Source organism: Eschrichtius robustus, chromosome 12 (assembly GCF_028021215.1).
Source record: "Eschrichtius robustus isolate mEscRob2 chromosome 12, mEscRob2.pri, whole genome shotgun sequence".
Classification (NCBI taxonomy): Eukaryota; Metazoa; Chordata; class Mammalia; order Artiodactyla; family Eschrichtiidae; genus Eschrichtius; species Eschrichtius robustus.
This window is the reverse complement of record NC_090835.1, coordinates 19,431,399-19,450,547: the sequence shown is the minus strand read 5'-3', so window position 1 is coordinate 19,450,547 and position 19,149 is coordinate 19,431,399. Positions and strand designations below refer to the sequence as shown.

At 41.5% G+C, this 19,149-nt stretch overlaps 1 protein-coding gene across 7 annotated transcripts in view; it reads right to left on the bottom strand.

Annotated features, from left to right (window-relative positions):
- Positions 1-19,149, bottom strand: part of FOXP1 (forkhead box P1) — a 586,136-nt gene that overhangs the window by 321,109 nt on the left and 245,878 nt on the right. The gene's annotated exons all lie outside the window — the stretch shown is intronic.

Sequence of the window (19,149 nt, the reverse complement as noted above, 5' to 3'; positions counted from 1 at the left end):
CAACTTGGACGGAAAAAGTCAAGATGAAGCATTTCACATTTTGCCTATGAACTTTTTCTCATCTTGTTGTCTATCAATTTATTTCATGTGGAATAACATGTGAGTCATAGGCCTTTGTTTTTGGAAACCAGACTGCTACTTGAACGTGTCTTTGTTTGGTTAACATCCACGACATCTCTAATTTCATTAAAGCAGAGGCTTATTTTTTTTCCCCTTGCAAGAGCGTTAGTTCTTATAGACAAGATGCTTTATGCCACTCTGGACCTTTCAAAATGAATAAAAGCACCACAATTTTCAGCTTGCGGAGGGGTGGGGGTGGGGTTCATCGGTGGGTGAAAGCTGTTCACACAATGTTTTCCACTTAGTGTACTTCTACCGGACCTACTAAGTTCAGTAAAAATGGCTCGTGTCAGATGAAGTCAACAATTGAAATCAAGCTTCCTAAAACACAAAGGAAGCACGGAACACATCTAACTCCTGCATCTGCATACTCCCTTATGCAAAACAGCGTATAATCCTTTAAGAAACATTACAAGCTGCCTCTCTCTGCCCATGTAACTGGGATCAACATATGGCACAAGGGAAAAGAAAAACATTTGTTTATTAATTTAGATCAAGTTACCAACAGGGTACAGGATTCATTCCACATCAATTGACCAAATGCTCATATATACGTATGTTTTCTTAAGATGGTGAAGTCATACCATCTTTTTACTAAAACGTTAATATCCTTTTGCTTACTCTTCAGAACAATATGTAATGAAGTGGTTCAAATTTGATACAGAATATATCTCTGCTCATCCCTCGGCCCTGAATGTGGAAAGGCAAACATCATTGAGAAGAGTTCAATCTTACTTCACTAGGGCTAAAAATTTGAAAGTGGTACTTTGGTGTGTACTATCTTTGAGGAATTGATCGGAGGCCAATTTATGACATTTCCACAAGCAAGTGTATGCAGATTCTTGCCATTAAGATTGGGAAAAAATGCAGGCTCTGAGTGAAATCATAATTTTCATGTTTACTGTAAGAGGAAATTGGAGGTTTTCACCATAAATGTTCACCATTTGGGTGGGGGAAAACCCTAGCTCTGGGACTTGAAATTACTGTTTTGCAACCTGCCCCAAGCCTTTTTGTTTTGACACAAAACAATTCAAATCGAAAATGAAAATCGTGTGCTTTACTGCTGAGGTGTGTCGCCAGGGATTGGTTTCTCCAGCGGTGAGAACTTGGTTAGAGCGCAAACGGTGATAAGAAAACAGAGCTGTGATGGTCGGGTCCTCGAGGTAATGCTGAGATCTACAAAGCAGCCCCGCCCCACGCCAATAAGAAGAGCTCATGAGACACGAGGCACGGCAGCCGTCTCACACAACAGAAATTTCCATCTCCACCACTCATCCAATCTTAAATGGAAAGTAAGTGAACTCTGGCAGACCCTACTCAATTCAGGGCAAGAACGCCCTTTCTCCCTCCTTTTCACTTGAGATGTTTTCCAACGTGTGCACTCTAAACTAATTTTCATTTTTATCTATTGAGTTGCATCTATTTTTGCATTTTTGGCAGTCAGGTCTATAGTATCAGACTTTGCAATGCAGATAAGATTGCATTGCAAAGATCATATAGGCCTGGCAAACAATTGCACCTTATTAAAATTTAATGTCTGTAAAACAAAACAAAACAAAAAAAACTGCTGAAAATGCCTACTTTGAATAAAGTTATCTCTAGTGTTGTATTCAAACCTGCAGAACATTTCCAGGTAAGTACTGCGTCTGTTTCTCTACTCACCTATAGCTACCTAGAACAGTAGGTAAGTGAACACAGAGCAAAAGTATAAGCTGGTTCCCCCTCACAGATTTTATGAGCGTAATTTTTCCCTGGAGGAAAAAAATTAATAATAACAATATTATACAATTGACCCTCCAACTTATAATCACTAAAGCAATACAAATTTGGCTACATTTAATTTTTACTTAGACATAAAAAATTGGCAGTGGGATACAAACCCTATTTTCTTCCATTTTGAAGTTCCATAAATTTTAATGCAAATGTACATTTGACCACTCATTAATTTATTTCTGTTGATTTTAGTTTTTAGTATACATTAGCAAAGTAATCTAAAAGATATTTTTCCAGCTTTGCTGAGAAAAGATTAATAGTTCAACAGCTGTTTGCCATCATGCTAAATTAAATGAAATGTGTCAATATAATAGACAAGAAAATTAGGGAGTAGTTCTGGGGCCTGAGTCTGCCTCATTACTAGCCTACAAGAATCAGAAATCAACAACTAGCAGAAAAATCTGCATTTCATTTTTTCCAAAGCATAAAACTTCCATTTCCAAAACTGCTATTAAAAACAGAACAAAACAAAACGCTTCACCTTATCAAATATATCAACTACATACCTGCATGTTTACTGGCAGCACAAGCACCAAAAGTAAAAATTAAACGATGATGTAACGCTTTTAAGTTAAAAAGAAAAAGAAAAATATTGCCCTGCAGCCCCCTTGTCTCCTCTTAGAAAAAATGCTGGCACCAAATGAATTTCTTTTTTTTTTTTTTTTCTTTTTCTCTCCTTCTTAAGTTTCCTATTGGTTTTAGGTTTTTAAAGGTGAGCCAGGGATACGGTAAAGAGAAATCACTTATTTTCCTTTATGTCATTCTCTGTACAATTAAGAGCCTGTGAACACCAGAAAATGTTCTGAGCGTGACCTCTTAACTATTGTTTGTGATAATGTTATTTACCCTAAAGCTATTTGATGACCCTAAAGACCTTGACCACGACATTACTCTTCAGCTGAGATCCCTAGGTTAGGAGACTAATGTACCTTCCTCTTCCTCTGTCTCCCCAGTTCCCCCTATTCCCCATTAGGAATTTCACTCTCTAGACCCCTTAGGTTACTACAGTGTTTCAATTTCATACTTCCTATCAGTATATTTGCCCTTAATTTAACCAGTGTGATCCTGCCCATTGGTATGGCCTAGCTGGAAACGAGGTGCAGGTAAACATGGAGGTGTGATTTTATTTCACAAGAAGAAAAATGAACAATATACGCTCTATTTTTTGCCATTAAAAATATTTCTCCCTCTTTTTTCATGGCCAACTCAAGGAAATGATTTGCATCAGGATTTCAGCGTTATATTTCATTTTGTACAAGTATACAAGAGACTGTGAAGGAGAGCCACCTTATTTCACTGCAACCTTCAGCCCAGCGAATGCTGGCTGAGAACCTACTGTGTGTCAGTGTCCCTGGGATGCGAGGATGATGAACGCCAGCTCCCGAGCCATGATGAAGGTGGCAGTTAGGAGTTTCATCTCTGGCTAGAGCAACCCTTCTCTCGAAGTCCAGAGAAACAGGGTTCAAACTTCCCATCCTCCCAAATATCCCCATCAAATGACATATACTTCATCTGAGAAAACAGAAAATCTCAAAGGGCCAGTTTCCAAGAGATGGCTGTCTCTTTAACCTGTGACTCTTAACTCATGTGGGCTTTTCTGTCTTGTTTTTCAAAGATGTCCTAGAAAAACAGAACCATCTTCAACACAAACTCGACTAGCTGAGAAATGATAATACAAGGGTCACTTCATTTTCTTGCACTCAAGACAAGAAAATCCACTTAGAAATCAACCTGAAAGGCTTTTTTTTTTTTTTCCTCTGCTCTAATAACTTCAAATACTGAGTCAGGCTTACAATAAGAAAGAGGAAGGAGGGAGGGAAGGAAGTGAGAAAAGAAGGAAAGAAACAGGGAGAGTACACGGGCAGGGGCAGGGGTGGGGGAGGGTAAGGAAAAGGAAGTAAATTAGAAAGAAAAGAAAGAAAAGGAAAACTATTGTGTCGAGCAGGTCTCTGGGACCAGAGGCGACCCTGGCCATCACCCAGGTTTGCTGGTTTACAAAGGGCCACATCTCTTTTACTTCCCTTTAGCAAAGAAAAATCTACCACAGGGGATCCATCACTGCACCTACGTCCCCCTCCTATTGCTGCGAGGAACATTTTACTTCCTTTCTCCCCACCCTCTGGGACCCTCAACTAAATCAGAGGACCTAACTTGGGGTCCATTCTAGTGAGAAGAATCTGAACTGCTCTACATGAAGTAAGCCCCATGGTACAGGCAAAACCTGGCCGAGGCTTGCCTGTGGAATTACTTCAGGCCCCCCGCAACTCCATGTTGGCCCATCTCATTTGGAGAAAACCACTCTCTCTTACCTTAAAGGAAAGCAAAACCCTGGTCATGGTCCTGTGAAAATATTTTATAGGTATCCCTTAGCAGGCTTTAAATGTTGAAGCCTAAGAACAATATTTGCTGTTTTCTCTTTGAAGCTCTAACAAAGCCTTTGTTTTAGATTTACGCGGAGTGTGTGCAACAAGAGTTAATAATCAAATCCATCCCAGCCCCCATAAATGTTAAACAAAAAGATAAAAGAAATGCAAATAGCTATTGTCATGGAAAGTTAAAGTACCTGTCTGTATTTTTAAGTGAAAACTATTATCTCTATCAATCAAAATTTAAGAATACAATAGAGCTAATCACAGAAGGTGCTCTGGCGGAGTTACTTTTCCTCATGAAAGAAAAAAAAAAAAAGTATTCTTCCCCTTAAAAACCGAGCATAAAAGTCATATACTTACAATTAGACAGGGTATTTGTAATTTTATTATTAAAAACCTTCAGCGGCCTCACTGCTAACAAATGCTTCTAAGTCTCTAGACTGATTTGTACCTAAGAAGACCCAAGTCCCTACATATTTTAATAAGGTTGATGAAATTGGATTCACATTCTCACGGTTTCCGACCTGCGGGGGAACAGCACACTCTTCTGTTGAAAAGAGTCACTCAAACAGAGGCAACAGTTAACTGGCAATGAAAACTCCTTTCAGACCCTGGACACAATTCCTAGCCTCTGAGATATCTTTACATAGGACATAACTTCCCTTGGACGGCTCATCCTTCTTAATTGTGGCAATTTAGTTTTGAATTTCTCCCACGACTTCTACCATCATACCCCAGAATGATCAAAGTGCACAGCGTGTCAATTTCTCTAGGTCTCTCTCTCTCTCTCTTTTTTTTTTTTTAATTTCACTTTTTAAAAAGACTGGATTAAGACCCTGAACATCGTACTTTCTAAAGACAGTACAGGAACAAAAAATATCAAGACCCCAGATAGTAAAACCAACAGCGCAAGATTAAAATTCCTAGAGCAAACAGTTAAGCCAGGATGCCATTATGCAGGCTGAGTCTGGATGGATGTCTCCTCCACCATGGGGCCAAGAGGCTGTCATCTTCCCCCCAGCAAGATCAGATTTCCTTCCCTCCCAACCGCCGCTCTGCACAGCATGGCCAACATCTCCAGTGTGCTATTAATATCAATGAAGAGACGATTCGATTTCCACTGAAGAAAACCCTTCCTATTCCGGCACAGACTTTCGGGGAGGACCCTGGCCCGGGGATAGACAATACAGCAGCAGAGTTTCACTGCTTTCTTACAGTTCGGTCTCGCACACTGTTTGAAGGCTTTTAGCAAACAATGGCAGCATTATCTGCAGGACAGTTACAAAACAGGATTTGTTAGGACAAAGAATAATAAAGCTGTTCTCTTTCTCTCTCCCCATCTCCCTCTCTCTGTTTCTCCACCCCCCCCCCCCCGCCCCCCGCAGTTCCCAAGAGCCTCTCTCTGCCAGTTGAAAATTCAGCCACATTTCCTGAGCGGCACCTGTACTTGTCTATTTCAGCGCTGCCAAGCAACTGACAAACGGCCCAGGAACCAGGACCAGAAGAGCGGGCAAAGTAGCCTCTCAACATTTGGAAAATGAAACAAAAGTATCAGCCTTGGCTTCGCACACACTTACCCGTTCATGGTGAGGAAGGGAAGCTTTGGGGCCGCAGAGGCAATTTTCCCACAACGGAAGAAAGTTGAGAGTTTGTAAGGGAGAAAGTACAGGCGCTGGGAAGCCTGCGAGCTCTCAGGGCTCCCAGGCTGGCGGCAGTGTGAGGGAGGACTGAAGGTATGTGGGCTAAACACAACAAAAGCCACTGCCTTACTCTAGATTAAATATGCAGGAAGAGGCCCCTTTGCATAAACACAAACACTCAGCAAATGAATAACTGGCTCAATCAGACGCCCGCTGTGCCTTCTACCTGTCTTCTCTCTGACGGGAGACACTGCCTGTTCCAAAGGACAAGGACTAAACAGGAGACAGTTAAATGTTCTGTTGCTATAATAACAATTAAAATGAATTGCATTCATTAGTAATTAAGAACTCACTCCTGGGGGGGGGGGAATGTATGGCGGAGGGCGGGCAGGGCAGGGGGGCGTGGGGAACACAGGGCTATTGTTGTATCTCTAGCACTCCAAAAAGAACTTGGCGTAAGACACATCAGCGGAGTTTTACTGTAGCTTGAATTTAAGATCTCTAACATTCAATGAGAGGTTTAAACAATCACACGTTTTCGGCCACAACTTAAGGTCAGAAATACACCTCTTGTTTCTCTGCTTTGCCCCATTAGAAACCGATCCTTGTGAGTCTGTACCTCCAGAAGGATCTGTTGCATCTATGTGTAAATATTTACACATATAAAATATATACACACATACATGCACGTATATGTACGTGCATATACGTGCATATATATGCTCTCACACAGAATATTCACACATATCTAATTAAAGAGAATAAACCAAACAAAAAGTGTCCCTTTACACTCTTTGGTTCACTAATGATTTAAGAAAAACAATTTGAGTCTTCCAAAAATACATCCCAAATGCCTGCCTTTCAAATGTCATCAATCCATGACCACTCATTTAAAAACATTACCCATATATTAGAAAGAATGCTTTTAACTGAGTGGCCTCAACCACTTATAATTTCAATTAAATAACATAATTACAGTCAACAATTTTCTCCATTTTGGCAGAAAATATGCCATACCTCAACATAATTTGTCCTTAGAACCGAGGAATTTAAGCAAGAGGAAAAACATGCGGGCACTAGGAATTCACTACTGCATTTTCTCAGCTCATGGAGTCAACTCATACCCCTAACCTCTTACTGTATGGTCCAGTTACATGTTGGTCTTAGTAACTTAATTATTTTTTAATAACCTTTGCAGTATTAAATGATTTCACTTGAAACATAAATAAGATTATGTTCGTCTATGTCCTTTTAATGCCACATAGGACTTTGGGGGCAAATCCAGCACTGCTATTCCATAGGATGTGCCTACTTTATTACTTGGACTAAAAAAGGGCAGGTCACAGGTCCTTCACAGCCTCAGAGGATGTACCACGATTACGCTAGCCAAGGGAAATAAGGTGGCTTTCTATTTCCAAAGTGGGTTTTATTTTATTAACACCACACTGTTTCCTGGCTATATCATTCTGCCCCAAAAGCAAAAGAATATTACTGAAAAGTTTTAAGAAACCAATCTTAAACATATATTATGGTATAATACAGAGAGAAAATCTGAAAATTCCCAAAGTCCCCTGAAATAAAATACAGGTTCTTTAAGAGGGGGTCCCCAAGAAACTCAAGATGCCTATTCTCTTCGCTGTTTTGTCTTGAAATGACCTTCCAAGTCAGGTGTTCGATAACCCTCTTGCATAGACTATAGTGATCTAACCTTGATGCAAATAAACCATAGAACAAAATTTAATCAGTATATCACTGTGAAAAAGGCCTTTGTCCATCCCAATGGAGCTTCTAATGACTGTTTTGGCAGTTCTGGCAGGTAGTTATGCTTCCCAGCTCATCTATATCTCACACTGGTTGAGCAAGCTAATGGAAATGCTGTTAGTGGAATCCAATATTAATGCTCTGTATCGTGCAAACCTGGATGCAACTGAATATATTACGCAATTATAGGTAGTATCTAATTCCATAGGTATTAGATACTGTCCCCGAAATTAATATTTTAATGAGGATAGTGGAATAAAGACGACGATGCAGGTAAGGGATCCATGCATTGTGGCCCCAGCTAAGCTCCTTGCCGCCAGAGCACTGGATCCCTGAGCAAACAGCACAGACATAGGGATTGTGACAAAAATCCATATGCAAGCTTTACAGGCTGAGTGGCACATACTGATGCACGGAGTCAAAGATGTCATCCTCACACAAGCGCCACTCGCTGCAAGCCTGAGAGAGAATGAAGGGGGAAAATGGGGGGGGGGGGAGGAGTTGCAGTGAGACCTCCAGAAAATAAACAGGGTGTACAGTTTCAAAGGGTGCAGACACAGACATTTCATTGTTCAAGCCAATTATCAGTGGAAAATAATAACAACAGATGGATTCAGAGTCACTGACTTTTCATATGCACTTCATCTCGGCGGAACAGATGATGAAACGCGAGAGCTATCTCAAAAAGGCAAAACATCTTTCAGTAAAAGAACTCTACAGTCCAGATGGGGACCTTCTAAGGCTGCTGATTATCTTCTTATAATGTTGTAAGATAGACTTACTAAAACATTTCAAGAACTGATCAGATATGATGCGTACAATGGCTTCATTATTGGAAGGAGTTGCCTCAGACTTGTGACTAAACCAGGCAGATTTCAATAAGGTTAGGACTCTAAGTTTCCTGTTTTCTCATCAGCGACCACAGGTTCCAACTAAAACTGGAAATCTGTGCACAACAGGAGAATAAACCATGGCCCAAGGATCCTACATTTGGACTCTTCTCTCGTTTGAGCAGAAGGGGGAAAAAAAAAAAAAAAAAAAGGGAGAGATAAACTGGGACTGTGAAAAGGACATTAAATTATCCTAAGCATTCCATCATGATGGGAAAAAATTAGCTCCAAAGCAATTCCTTATTAAAAGCATTCAGTGATAAAACATCATCCTTTATATACAGTTAGAATATCTTAAATATACTTTCCACTGGTGACTGCAAAATAAAATTTGCTTTTAATAGGAAATAAATATAAATTTCAATGATGGTGTGATAAAACAGTTCTAGTAAATGCCAAGCAAACACACAGGCAAAACCCACCAACCAACCCCAAAGCATTCCCACTTAACTTAAATATCACCAAGTCAGACTCACAGGTAAAACACAATAGGTAAACCCCAACCTGACAACTTGCTCTAAGAGGAAAAGTTAAAATCTCTCATCAGATAAGCCCCATTATTACTGGAATAACAATGTAGCTGTTCTGTCTGTCTGTCTCCATCCATCCATCCATCCACCAATTCTATTACCTTTATTATTTTGCAAAAATCTCTGAACGGAAGTAAAATATGGTTGAAGTTACTGTGCTAAGGAAAAAGAAAAGCTGATCTTCCTGCTATTTACTAACATACTTAACATTTAAAAAATATTTTTATGAACACACTGTTGACTTCACAAGTTTATAATGTAAGTAAAAAAAGAAAAAAAAATTTTTTTTAAGAGCATGGCTTTTCTTGCAAAGGACTCTGACAAAAGTAAATTCGTAGCAGAACATACAAGCAGGAAGAAATATCGCCAAGGGCCAAATTCTGCAACTGCTTTAAGAAGCAAACAAGAACACAAAAGACGTGTAAAGCAACCATCTGGCTGGCTCGCCTCATACTTTATCAATGCCTCAACTTTCTCCCCCACCCCCTTAGCCAGCCCACACCAATGCCACAAAACCAAATGGCTTCACTTCTGTTTCATGCACAGCAAATTTACACAATGCACTCAGAATGCAAAAGTTGATTTTTACACATACACTAGTGTCTTAAAATTTTTCTTCACTTGAACCATTTTGTTGTCTTTGTTACTTATTCAGAGCGGGGCTTCTTTGAAAAACCACTTGGAACTTCACTGTAATAAAGATGTCCCCAAAAGGATCTATCAGTTTAGGCTCAGAAGAATCCCCCTTCGAAATCTTCATCTCCACCCTCTTGTGTCTTCCTGTGATAATCGGACACTAGATGTCGACGTCTGAAAAAAGAACGCTAAAAGTGTTCCAATTACACCTTTACTTTTTTTGTCTTTTTGCTCTAAATTGTAGGTTGTTTCCCTCGTTTATTATTTGAAATAACCACACTCACTTTGAATCACTGTCCTAGAATGTCAGCATGCCCGCTGGAATTTTTTCTTATTCGGCTCATTCTACATTTACTGAGCAACTACTGTGGTATCAGGAACTGGCTGAACAATGGGTGATCAAAATCATCGCATCCCATATGACAACAGAAACTGCCTACTCCAGGAAACCAGCAACACCACATTTTAAAAAATCTTCCACACCAGGTGGGCTGAAGCATCGTATTCATGTACATATTTATGTACGTAGATATTTGAAAAGTCACGGCACATCTGTAGGTATTCAATTGCTTTCAAAGGTAGGAATTAAGACTTTTAATGGAAATCTCTTGCGGGTAAAATCAATATAGGTCATCATAAATGGTTCTCACAAAGAGGCAACAATTAAAAACCACAGTAACTGGGAAAGAGAAGGCCTCACAGGCCAACTCTCCTCTCTGCTTTTCTGCAGGGGCAGGCTACAGGCAGGCGTTCTGGGTCAGGCAGGAGCTCTTGGTTGGAATCAAAACTTGCATGGCAGGGGCCACGTCTGGTTTATTTCTGCTTTCTTGCTGACAATGGTTTCCCCCTGAATCCCTCTCCACGTTCCAGGATAAGAAGGCCTTGGCTATTTTCTCAAGGGGATGATTTTTGGTTCCCCTGTGGGTGTTTCTGCCCGGGACCACAGAGGCTCCTGGTCTGGACAGCCGTGGTAATCTTAGGACACACACAGCGAATCTGGCCACCGGGTGAAGGAATCTGCTAATTGTTTAAACCTGCAGTCGCGTCTGGCCACCAGTTGGCAGACACAACTCGTGCCTGCCTAGCAGGCCTAGGTTAGCACAGCTGGAGCCAGATGACAAGCTCTTGAAGACATTCTTCCCGTGGCCACATCTGGCTCCTGGCGGCTTCAATCTTTGGCGAAACATTCTGTTTGGTTTTTCTGGGAAACTTTAGGCAACAGATAAAACCAGGCAGATTAATCTTGACTCTGTGCATTTCAGTTTGGGACAAATTAACAGAATATAAACTCCATGAAGGCAAGGACTTCATCTGTCGTGCATGCTGTCTCTTAATACGGAACAGTAGCTACACACGGTCATTGTTCAATAAATATATATGGAATGAACACCACGAGTCGGCATGTAAGTTGAATAAAAAGAATCCTGTATCTCACCCCAGCTCCTCAATTCCTCTGTTATATACACAACGGCTAACGTTCCGGGTGCACGTAGAAAAGACCCTTAAAGTGGCTCCAGAGTTGCACTTTACTGTGGACATGTTCACCCAGGGAGAGACACTCAAGAATGAACCCACTCACACAGTCACTATAGGTGGGGAGACCTCCCAGCAATCTTTCCCTGAAAATAGCCCTCTCCCAGTATTACCCACATCCCGACTTTATTAGTCCTTAAACTGCAAAACTTGGCAGCTACGTGCCCCCAGTGCTCGCGAGTGACCCGAAAGTAGAAGCTTACCTTTTGGCCACCAGAGAAATGCCAAATGATGAGGCAACTTTTCCTGGCTCCTTTTCATCCCATTTCCTTTCCCAGGCCTCTCTTCCTGAATTCTCTGACATTTGCAGATCCCAGCTCCCTTCTACACTCAACTTTGACCCATCTTTTTTTTTTTTTTTTAAGGTATTTTAAAATCAGTATTAGGCTCAATTTACATACAACAAAATTCATCAATTTTATGTGTACAATTTGATGAGCTTGGCCAAAAGTATACAGTCTTGTAACCGCCACCGCAGTGTTCACGACATAGAACATTCCTACCTTCCAAAGCTCACCATCTTTCTGGCTCCCACTAGAAATACACTAAGAAATGCCAGGATAATTTAGGACCCTGTGGGGCTCACCCTCTCGGCTCCTTAGCTGGAAAGGTTTCTGATACGTACAGGATGCTATATTAATACTGATACTAGGGAACCTTGAATCCTGACGACAATAAAGCTCTGCCGAACGCCCCCAGAACTTGACAAACGAGGAGGGACATTTGGGAGCAGCCTGACGTGGCTGTCTGCATGGATGCTGCTTCCCCAATCCAGCAAGTTAACGTTCCTAAAACAAGAATGGCTGAAAAGCGGCAGGTGACTCTGACAAACTCAGCACGTGGCCTTCAACGAAGCAAAGCCACTCAGAAGTGCACCAGATGAAGCTGGTGCCTCAACCCGCTCCCTCTTCGGTCAGGTAAAGCAGCACAGGTGGGGATGGAGTGATTCTTTTCAGCTCACTCTGAGTTTCTGAAAGGAGCTCTGCATCCACCCTGGGGAACTGGGGAAGGAACTGCTCACCTTGTAAAAAGTGGGCCAGGAAGACTCCTAGAATACCCCCAGAATGCCTCTCCTCCTTTGTTCCAGATTTTTGGAATTACTTTAAACATGGGAGAATGCCTTTCCACAATCCCACAATCACAAGGGGAGTTGAAGATAATCAAGGGAGAAGCGGCACAACAGGACACAAATGATACCCAGTCCTTAGCTGAGAAGAGACTATAAAAACCACCAAAAGAAAACAGAAAGAAATTTTTTCTAACTAGGGAAAAACCCTGATGGCAGTTTTGGGGGGTCGGGGTGAAGGTGGCAAGGCCCAGGATGTACGGGATGAATATCTTTATTTCTTAATGCTGCCTGGGGCTGCTTCAGTTAAAACTGAGTATTCTATAAAATAGTACTGCACAGTAGAGTTTAGTCTAGAATAGTTCAGACCTTACAAGCACAGATTCAAGTCCAAGAGTTCAAAACTCAGCTCTGCTGCTTACTGGCCTTGTGAACTCAGGCAAGTTACTTCACTTCACTGCCCCTCAGTGTGCTCATCCACAAAATGGGCTGAATGATAGGACATAATGTACTTTCGAGGAATAAGAGCATTAACATAAAAAAGTGCTTATAAAAGTGCCTGGGGACTTCCCTTGATGGTCCAGTGGTTAAGAATCCGCCTTGCAATGCAGGGGACGCTGGTTTGATCCCTGGTCAGGGAACTAAGATCCCATACGCTGCGTGGCAACTAAGCCCGTGTGCCGCAATGAACGATCTCGCATGCCGCAACGAAGATCACACGTGCCGCAACGAAGACCCGATGCAGCCAAAAAATAATTAAATAAATAAATAAATATTAAAAAAGAAAGAGAAGGAAAAGTGCCTGGCACATAGTGAGTGCTAAGGAAAAGATAGCCACTGTTATTTTAACCAGGGATAATGTAACTGAAGTAAATCTGAAACTTCCCACGCTTGATTTCCATCATCTCTACGAGTTGTTAATAATATCTGGTTCTGTGCCATGCTACAGGCTAGAAAAAAGGAAAGAACGTACAGCAGATTTTAAACTTAACAACACAGTGCTAAAATAAAATCAAAGTATTTATTTTTCTCCCTCAATATTAGCTGGAGAATCGTAGGTTTAAGACTGGGGGTCTCACCGGTCTCAGTGGAGGGTAAATCACCACCTATAAGACAGCTACAGTCCAAGTGAGAGGCAACCGCTCGTCCCGCCAATGACCAAGAAGGACTTTGGGGCCATGTCCAAAGAAGGTAAGAGAAGAAGCTGGCCTGAAACCCAAAGGTACTGAAACACATTTTCTCGTACTTTTCAAGTCCGTGCATATAGATTCTGTTACTGATTTAGGGTCTTAAACAGTTTGTTTATTTTTTAAATGCCTTTCAGCTCACCTTTAATAACATGTTTCTTTGACTTGGCTGAACTATGCCTCAGAAGAATTACAAGCAGGAATACGGCTGGGTGAAAGGTTCAGTGAACTAATCCACACCTGGTCCATGTAAAAAAAAAAAAAAAAAAAAAAAAGGCTCATATTTTCCATATAGAAACATGTCTCTTTATATGAACCAGGCTTTCTTTTATTTAATTGCTAAGGCACTTTCTACAATGCACAATCTTTCATGAGCTTCTTCAGTGGGGTGGGGAAAAGGCCATAGGACCCCCACCCAGTCATTCCATGGAGTTTTATCAGTGACAGAAATAATAATAATAACAATACAGCACAAACCCCATTTAGAATACGAAGTGATAGATTTATTTCTCCAGAAATTCCTTGACCAAGTTTTACCAAGGACAAAAGACCAGCGTGTCCCCCCCAGAAAACAGACCGGGGGTCAAATGAGATGCCTTGTGTCTTCATGACCAAAATTCAGATTTGTTCTAGACCCACTGTGTGGTCCAGACTTTTAAGTGGAGGGAATAAGGCTTATATGGGAAAAATCTCAGATGAGAGAGAAGAACAAACACATTTTAGAGCTGAAAGGTACCTGTGAGGGGATCTAGTCAAGGCACTCCCTCCTGGGCAGCAGGTTCATTGTGTGACTGAGACCACACAGGTGACGTGGAAGAAAGCAGAGACAAGAGCCTCTGACTCCCAAAACATGTGGAAAAGCGACGGCTCGAGAAGATGGCTGTTGGAAACAGCAATCACGTTAAAAGGAGATTTTGGAGTAGGGTCCTGTGAACAGCAAGAAGGCAAGACAAGGGACACAGGAATCACAAATGTCCCATGGATTGTGCCAGCCTGTTGCATATGAACTAGAACCTAAACAAGCTAACTGTCTTCTAGAAAGTCATTCACTTCAGTGCTCCAGGCATCTTGTTTTTTCCTCTCAGTTTTATTCCTAAGAAAATGCCTTTTCATCAACTCTGGTTTGAAGTTAGTAGAAAAAGAGATTTTTCCACACCCTAGATAAGAGGGGCCAGAGTGAAGTGGAAAGAACATTTCACTAGAAGGCAAGAGAAATGTGTTTCTACTCCTGGATCCACCAGCGACTCCGCTAGAATTTGGTAATCCTCTTCCCTTCTCCACACCTCAGTCTCCTTGTTGGGAAAAAGAGTGGTACTCAGGGATGATGTTCAACTGTTACACAGTGGTCACCTGAAGTTGTTAAAATACTGAAATACTTGTATACAGGCTGGGAAACAGCCTTTGCCCCCAGGTTACCCAAGTACACCCTGGGCCACTACCCTGAACTTCCTAGGATCAGAAGCACAGAAAAGGATGTCCTAGCACCCTGCCCCAGTGCTATGCCTGGTGTCCTTCCTGCATGGCCAATGTCTCTGCTATACCTCTTAGCCACATTGACCAACAGCCCCGATGCTTTGAGAAGCCCTTTTCCAAGGCTATGATGTAAGGACCACGAGGACAAGCTAGCTTATGGATGGAGGAAGCCACTACCTGGAGCCCAGGGAGAGACAGGAGGCCTGGGACAAGCCGAACAAAAGACCCATGAGGAACCCACCTTCCTCCCCAAGTTACTTTCCCCACTTGGGGCACTTAGATGTGGGCCTGTAGTCAGGAGGCAAATCAGTGGAATCTCAGGGCAAATCCTTAGGGCTAAATTTGTTTTCAAAACCTGGAAAGAAATCTATCCTTGTGGAACAGCTCTCAAAGTGAAATCCTGAGCTCTGAGGGAAATTACGAACACATGTAATCAAATTATATTTACCATGGAAAGTTCTAATAGCTCAGACTTTCTACTCTGCTTTTATAACTCTTTAGGAAAAGGAATATTTCTCTATCCAATGTTCCAAATTCCCACAGCAGAGTCAAGGCATTACACATGTTGAAATACATAGGAAAGGGAAAAAAAAATTCTCATTATTGTCGTTTCCTTCAACCCTCTGTACCTTCTTTGCCACCATTACTCAAAAGTCACTCCAACATTCTGCTGGCTGACGTGACACCATGCTGTCACTTGATCAGGTGAGAGGTACCACGTGGTATGAATAAATACTGATCCACAACCACATACTAAATGAGAATTTGCAAAGGCGAGCTCCGGAGACAAAGACGTTACTGTATAGAAATATTAACTAAGAATTTAAGTAAATGGGCTCACTGGAAAAAAAAAAAAAAGTTCTGAAGTAGCAATATAAACTATATCTAATGGCAACAAAAAATATTTTCTTTTTGGGAAAGCAATCTGGGCTTCTAAAAGTTACTGCCTTTCACGTGACTTAGTACACTACAGTATGCCTGAATTCTTCCACTTCCTAAAACACAGATGCTAGGCCCCCCAATTCTACCTTGTGAAAGTTCATTTTTTACATTCACCTTCTCCCAAATACAATACGCAAATAAAAAAGCTATTTTGAGACCTATTTTCTCCCCCGCCCACCAACAATTGTTATTTTCCTAAGCACTCGAGTATCACAAGTCCCAAAGAACATATGTTCCCAAGGAAGGAAAAAAAAACGGGCTCTAGAACTAATACACAATGAAAAATAAATTTAAAGCAGCCTTCTGGTCTGACATAAGAATATAAAAATGATATGAGCAAGAACAGCTTAGTTTACATACTTTTCAGTCACAGCTGCTGCTCTAAAACCACAATACCTTTAAAATGACATTTTAAGGAAACAGATACGGCAAGGCTGTAGCTGGATGAAGCTATCGCTGAATTCAAGGGGCTTCTCTTTCTATGCACTTACTTTATATAACCCTGTACACTGGCACAATTAAGAGGAAAAGAGTGATTCACTTTTAAATAATGTCATGATAAACCGAGCAAATTACAAATAATTTTACCCAACAGGATTTTTTTTTTTTCTTTTTCCTTTAAAATCACCAGACTCAAGACATCAAAACAGAGTATCAGGGACAGAAGGAACAAGTCCTCTCTTCTTGGTTAATATTTAACTGGGTGCTAAAAATTTCTTGGAGAGACCTCTGCACCTCCAGTGACAAGGCGCACAAGAGGTTCCTCTCTCTTCAGAAGATGCAGGCCCTTCCCTGAATAAATGAAAATAACATACAATTAAATCAGACTGTTCAATTAATAAATTACTTCGGTGGACCTCGAAGGCCAAGTCCTATTTAATTACATAATTTAAAAAATATTTGCACGTTGCAATCACTGAAATTGCCTTTGAGGTTTCATAATACACACTTAACACTTGAGTTAGAGAACAAATTTATTTAATAAATGCAGGCCTAAGAGCTAGAAGGCCATACCACTCACACTGCAAAATCACTTAGCACATCCTCAGAAAAAGCAAATAAACTTTTCCACTATTTAGACGTGGGCTGCTGTTGAATGTCAGGAGAGGCTGGCTGATTTTGTGTGCATTTTCTCTGTCATGTGTTGCCTGTAAATCTGACCATTTTGAGAGGTTAATTAGAATAGAGCTAAGGGACAAAATGGTTCCAGTTAAAGATAAATTAAAGATAAACTAAGGTGGAAGATCTCAAGAACCCGGTAGTAAAAACCTCTTCAGAGTAAAACAAAGAGAAGTCGTATTACCGCCCCATTTTGCATTCCTTAGAATCCCAAAATACACCGTAAATTAACACGGTTCCTGAGTGTAAAGACGTGTTCCATTAGGGAAGCGCACACAAATTTAGGGTTGAGGAGGACATGCGTAAAAGGGAGAGAATTACATGGTGTCCAAAAAGAGGGCAGAGACGTTTTAAAGTGACTATTTCTTACAGTTGTATTGGGGGCCGTGATACTGCCATTAAGTGAATTTTCTAGAAAACCACTTGACCACTTTGGCCCCACAACTTGTTTGGCCCTCACATTTTGATGGAAATCTTTGTCAGACACATACACTTTTAATAACCATCGCATGCTTTATACCCACAGCGACCTCAGAGCTTTTTCAACTCTGTGCGGCTAACTCTATTTACACCAAAAGCCCCAGACCGCCATGACAAGGCTGTTATTTGCGTTTGCAGGTCTTCCCCTTAAAGACTGCAGTAGTGTGCACCCCTCCACATGCCTGTTCTGCTTCCGTCCCCAAAGCCTCCAACTTGCTGCTAATGAACTGCCAGTCAGAAAGGCATCGAAAGTTCTGGAACTTAGAAATTTTAAATAAGGTTTAAGGAAAAGATGCTGGTGAGACCTTGGTATCCGTTACAAAACAAAATTAGGAGAGTCATCTCTCAGTCCCGTGTCCCCTTCTCTCTCTTCCCTTTCACAAATTTCCAGAAAGCATTGTCTACACTTGCGCTCTCCATGGATTCACCTCCCACACCTCCCTCGGCCCTCGCCGCGGCTCTGTTGCCAAGGTTACTGTTTTCAGTCTCTCCTGATTTGGTCCGTTAGCTACATTTGCCAACTCTCTCTTCTTCTCAAATCCTGCTCCTCTCCGAGGGTCCTCCCTGGGACCCTGGCCGTCCATTATCCGCCAGCTTCCTCAGCGCCCAAGGAGCCCCCATCCCACGGTCCCTCCCTCAGGAAGGTGGATGTTCCCACCATCCACCCAGTAAATGAGGCCAAACACTATGGAGGCTGCTTTGATGCCTCCAACAGCCAAAGGCATTCAATTATTTTTCCTTTTCTTCATCTCAATCAAGACTCACTAGCCCACACCAAGAGAGCCTTGTGCGGACTCCTACAAGGGCCTTTGGAGGCTTTTTCCTGTCTTTGTACCTGCTCTCTTTAAACCAATCTACACAGAAGACAAACTAACTTGTAAAAAAATACAAGTTTGCAAAGTCTTTTCCATTCTTGGATAGCTTCCCTCACTCTCATCTTACTATTTTTGACATTGGGAGGCATCTCAAAATTGATGGAGCTGCTTAATGCCATAGGCTTCCCAGATGCATGTCCCACCCATGCTTACAAAGTTCTTGGCTTCCTAAGGGCCGGAAAGTCAAGGTGAAATGTGCAAAGGTACTCAGAAGGTCCTTTGTGTTGGTGGTCCTGTCCGGTCTTCTGATTGCACCTCTTGCTGCTCCCGGACTTTCAGTCTACCATCAATACACACTCTAATAACATATAATAACACACACCCTGCACCCTCCCAGCCCCAAGCCTTCGCACAGACCACCGATCACTACTCGGCCTTGCTTCTCCTAGAGAGAGGGCTCACCCGTCCCACGTGACAAGGGCCTAAATAAATGCCACTTGCTCCAAGAAGCATTCTCTCATCTCTCTTTGGATCTATGCCCCCGTTATTGGTTCCATTTGCATACCGTGCTTGTCCTAATATAGCAATGATTCCATTTTATGATAGTGCTGTGTCTAATCAATAGTTTTGCCTGGTAACCTGGATGCCCATTCTATTAAAACCACTTCAAATATCTTAAAACGAAATTTTTTTTTTAATTGAGGCACAGTTGACACACATTATATTAGTTTCAGGTCTACAACTAATATCTCTCCTTCAAAGAATAAAGTTGATGAATTCTAGAAACAAAGTCAATGACAACAATTCTTTGGTTC